This window comes from Aegilops tauschii, chromosome 7 (genome assembly GCF_002575655.3).
Source record: "Aegilops tauschii subsp. strangulata cultivar AL8/78 chromosome 7, Aet v6.0, whole genome shotgun sequence".
NCBI classification, from domain to species: domain Eukaryota; kingdom Viridiplantae; phylum Streptophyta; class Magnoliopsida; order Poales; family Poaceae; genus Aegilops; species Aegilops tauschii.
In genome coordinates, this window is record NC_053041.3 from 479,426,290 (window position 1) to 479,431,717 (window position 5,428).

Below are 5,428 nucleotides of genomic sequence, written 5' to 3' on the forward strand. Positions count from 1 at the left end.
AGCGGCGCCACGGCGAGCTCACAAAGGCGCAGGAGGTGATCGGACCACCCAAGGCAGTGCCTTATTTGTAACGAAAGTACTGAACTAGCCCAGTGGCCAAGTGACACTACCCGACAGCTGTTCCGCCTGGGTTCGATTCCACCTGATGCAGGGAAAATATCTCCAAATTTTTGCCTCTGCCATTATTGACATGTGGGTCCCCATTGTCATCTACGCATACCACGTCCAACACTTGCCAAAACTTCGTCCCTCGTTTTCTCTGTTTTTCGTACACACGACATTGTGTGGGCATTTTGAAAATAGCACATCTTTTTGACTGCATCATATGAAGATGTGCTATGCATGAATGTTGATCAGCATGATGTTAACTGGCTGGTAGTTCCTTCTTCGACCATGAATAAAACTTCCAACATGATGTTAACTCTGTTTGAAAAGGCCGTGTTAATATGAATGCTCTGCCTCTGAAAGTTGCAATATCTTATCTGAAACTGAACTTGCAGTTTCTTATCAGAAACTGAAACTTGCAGTTTCTTCTCTGAGAATCACATTGTCTGCACTTTTATACTCCTATGAAACTACCATTTTTTTAAGTGCTAAAAATAGATCTCTAGAATTCATAAAATACTTCATATGCTCAATACTGCAAATCTGAAATTCAAAAGACATTCATATCTGAAAGTACTCTCAAAATACACAACAGAAAACACAATTCACAACCTGCAAATACTGACAACCCTAAGCTCCTGCTGACAATTCACAACCTGCCCGACTATTGGGCTGGGGGGCAGTCCCCTCCTATTCCTCGGCGGCAGACAGCCGCCCCGTGAGACGATGTGAACGGCGAGGGAGAGGATGGCGGGGAAGCGTCGTCGGGCCAACTACTTTTATCCTCTTGCAGCTGGGTTCGGTCGACGAAGACTCCACCGGCTCGCTCTGGCACGACACCCTCACAAACGGCACCCTGTAGATGCTCGATCCTTCAATCTATGGTGGATGTTCCATCTGGGATCGATACTCCCACCACCGCTCCCTCACGATCGGATTCGGTGAATCCGTTTGCTCCATGGCCCAGAGGAGTTGCTCTATGTACTCCGGCGCGACTCCCTTCGGAAGTATCACCGCCTTTTCGCTCTGTTGCAAATATTTGGCCATGGATGTCGCCGTCGCCGCTAGTTGGTCCTTGTTGTCAAACCAAAACTATATCTCCAACATCCTAGCTAGCTTCACAGGGTCGCCGTCTGCGATCCTCACGTATCGGTTGTACTCCTCCATCGATCAACATCTCCACAGCACCTTCACTCGCCGGTGGTGGTTTTTGAATGGAAGAGGAGAGGAGAAGCGCTAGTTTTGGATTAGAATGCGAGAGGAGCGACGCTGGTTTTGGATTGGAACATGAGAGGAGGGGCGGTGGTTTTGAAATGGAAGAGGAGAGGAGCAGCGCTGGATTTAGATTGGAACAGGAGAGGAGTGGCGGTGGTTTAAGAGGAGAGGAGCGGCGCTGGTCTTGGAAGTATTTTTTTGTTTTGCGTATTTTCGGTCAAAGTTTGACCACGTACTGTATTTGACAAGCAAAATGTGAATGCATGTCACCAAAAATTGTATCGTTTGGTTCGTATCTGAATGTACTTTCAAATTATATTATTTTTGCAACGTATAACATATATTTTATTTGTAAAAATCATGGTCAATTATGACCCAGAATAAAAGGGAGACTAGTTAATGTGGGGTCTCTTTCTTAATTGAAGGGTAAATTAATTTTGATTTTGATCCAGTCACAGCGCGCGGGCCTCTCGTCCAATCCTAAATCGCTGCCGCACACTCTTCTGTCTCTTCTCCATTGCAAAACCACCTCCTCTTCTCTCCATCATCTCCATTCCAAAACCACCGTCTCGCCTCTCCCTCTTCTCCGTTGCAAAATCACCTCCTCTCTCCTCGGACGAGGATCCCCTGACGTAGCCCATCCTGCCATTGAGACACTAACACATGGGTCCCACCAAGCGCGGGGCCCACCTGTCAGTGACCGAAAGGCAGGGAAACCTCTCCTCTCCATCATCTCCATTCCAAAACCACCGTCTCGCCTCTCCCTCTTCTCCATTTCAAAACCACCCCCTCTCCTCTCCATCATCTCCATTCCAAAACCACCGTCTCGCCTCTCCCTCTTCTCTATTGCAAGACCATCGTCTCTCCTCGCATCTTCCAAAGCTAGCACCGGACCACTCAGAAGGACATCTATGGAGAGGATGCAGCAGCGAATCAGGCAGATCGCCGGCGGCGACCAGGCAAAGTTAGCCAGGTAGAAGGAGATCCTTACTTGGTTTGACAATGAGTCAGAGATTTCGAGGACGGTGAGGGCCATGTGGCAATGTATGCGAAAGAGCGAGACGGCGGCGATGAGGGCGGCGATGTACTCCTCGGCAGCAGTCACGCTGCAGTCCTTGGAGTTCATCTAGTATCTCCTCTGGGTGATGGAGCAGACAGATTCGCCCAAGGCAAAAGTAAGGCGGAGGTGGTGGGCGTACAGGTCGAAGGTCGAGCACCCAGAGGATAACGAATCGATCGAGTACAGTGTGCCGTTCGTGAGGATGCAGAGCCAGCCGGAGCCACAGGAGTATTCGTTCTCCCACCGCAAGAGGAGGCCGGATGGCGCGACGTTGCTTCCCCGCCGTTCTCCACAGTTCCCTCGACGGTCCCCTTGTTTCAACGACGTCGGTAGGGTTTAAGGTAAGCTTCGCACTAATCTAATCTTCCATGTGCTCATGCTTATAATCAGTGTGACAGCTAATAAAAATCATGCTTACAATCAGTCTCCGAGTACTACGCCAATCACCCTAAAATAGCTCTGGACCTTTGGGTCAAAGTTGTGACACTGTGTACAAATAAAGAAAAATAGATTGGTGCTTCTTTCAGAAAAGAGTACACCCTAGAAAACTGCCAATATAAGCTACTAGTTTTTTTTAAGTCTAAGCTACTAGTATTTGGTTAGAGGATTTGCTGCCGAGAAATATCCGTCCACAGTGAGTGCCACACATCCCACTGCTGGTGGTGGATGCCAATGCTTAGATGGAGCAGGGTTGGTGTCGGTAATTTTTACTTGGCACCTCGCACTCTGCATATATGCCGGCTTCATCCGTGCATTTGTGTAGTTCCACCAAAATGCAGCTGAATAACCCTGTTTGCACAGATAATGAAAAGGCGTGATTACATTATAGTGGCACTAGTTGATGAAGCATACACTAATAAATAGAAGAAAATATTGCGATAGTATCATAGTATGCAATGCTGCGAGGGCGAGATGGGCCCTGCGACGCCTCATACAGTACGACTCATATTGGAAATCGACCCAAGTCTCCCCGATACACCTTCTGCCAGTGATGAACATCAGTGTACAGCGGTAGTACATGGAGGGGCCTTGAGACATTCCAATCTCTATTTTTGTGCAGATCAACTAAAATTAAGCACTCCAGTTTGCAGAAATGCTTAAACATTAACAATGGGACTAGTTGATGAAACATATACTAACAAAGAGAATCACTTTCTTTATCTACATTGCAAATGAAATGATAGAGAGGACACTCGCTCTATTTTAACTGTATTATTACTTCATTGTATCAGTGGCACTAGGGTCGAGAAGGTGGCAAACGAGGTGTACCGTGCGTCGCAAGGATGGAGGCCGGGGGTGCTTAGATTGGGATGCTGAAGCTGGCTCTTCCAGTCCCTATCTTCCCCTCTAATGTTTCTATGGTAGCATTTGGGTTGTAATCCAAACTTGGTCGAGCTAGTGCTGCGTCCCCCTACCTGCCTAGCTTATGTGGTGAACTTGTCTCCTACTAGTACTCAGTCCGTTCTAGTAGTAGTTGCATAACTGCCCGTTTACACTAAGATGTTGTCGGATAATGGTTCTCTATGGTTGGATTTCTTTAATGAAATCGGAGGAAACCCCCTCTTTCGATATATAAAAAAAATCAGTGCCACTAGCGGTGCCAAAACATTGCCTCAAATTAATAGTGCCACTAGATTAAGGTGCAAAATAATAACATTACTGCTTTATCATGGCAGTGCCAAAACAGTAGCACAAGAGCAGACTCAACATGCAGGATCTTTGGCAAACGGTCAGACCAAAAAGGAACATACCTTGTGATGGGAACCATGTCTGCAGTCAACGCCATCGTAGAAGGGATGACACCAGTCACCAACATGGATGATTCAATTCATGGGACCTTTTGGTGCAGTTCACCTAAAATGAAGCAATGTCCCATGAGCTAGCAGCTTCTTCTTCATTTCTTTTAAGAAAAGGGCTCCAGCCCCGATTCCATTTCCATTAGAAAACGAAACCCACAGAGCTTCTTCTTCATTAGTTGCAATAAAATTGAGCAACATCAAGGTTGGTTGTGAAGCTGCTGGAATGTTCAACTATAATTTGGATATCATTTGTCCAGTTCAAGTAAGATCAAGCATGAAATGTATGTCTCTGTTTGCACAAAAAAGGTGGAAAGGAGGGTGACAAACAAGTGATGAAACATACATCAAATGAAAAGAAGCATGTTCCTTATCTGAATGGCAATCCTACAAGGACATTAGCAATTTCTAAAGCAGCAGCATTGCTAGATATTAGTGTGGGCATTAGGATTAACTATGACAATCGTTAAATATGACATTACTTTAATGGTGCCATTGCTTCATTTTACCAGCAACATTGGTTTAACGTGTCCTAACTTTTAGCAGTGCGACTGCTACATTTTACCAGTGGCATTACATAAGAGTGGCTTGGGGCAACAAACATCAGAACAGGATATCTAGGTTGGTCCCATTCTTGTTCGCTATAGCCACCTTATACTCTGTGAGGCTAGCAAATCTAGTTTTGGACTTACTCTGTTGACTTGTCCCCCAGTCCCCACTTTCTTTCCTTTTTCAACCAATAGATCGGGTTTATATTGAGTTTGAACTGCGTTTCCCTTTATTTCCCTATTAGACCTAGAGACCAGTTGGATAGCCAGTCTCTGCTACTTTTCGCCCCCATTATTTCGTCTTTCGACCAAGTCCTAGATTCAGATAACAAATCTTCCCCCACCCCCACCCCTCACCCTGTTTCTTCCTTGTTTGAACCAAGTAGTACTAGTTTCGAGTGCATGAACTAGTTCTACCTCTTAACAGTAAAAATTTAGGTGGCTTTCGAACAGCCGATCGATCCTATCTACGAGGGGGCCTGGGAAATAGTAAAAGATACAAATGCAGCGACGTCAAGAGCTCGGGAAGTAGTGCAAGGCCGGTTTTGAAGGAAGTTATACCTGAGGGTCGCCAGGATGTCGCTAGGTGGGCGGCGGGAGGCCGGATCTGCCCACACTATGACAGCAAGGAATAAGGGGTCGGAGGCCCTCCCTAGCCAGCGGTGCTTGGTCGAGAACGGCAAGGCACGCTGATCGGGACGCAC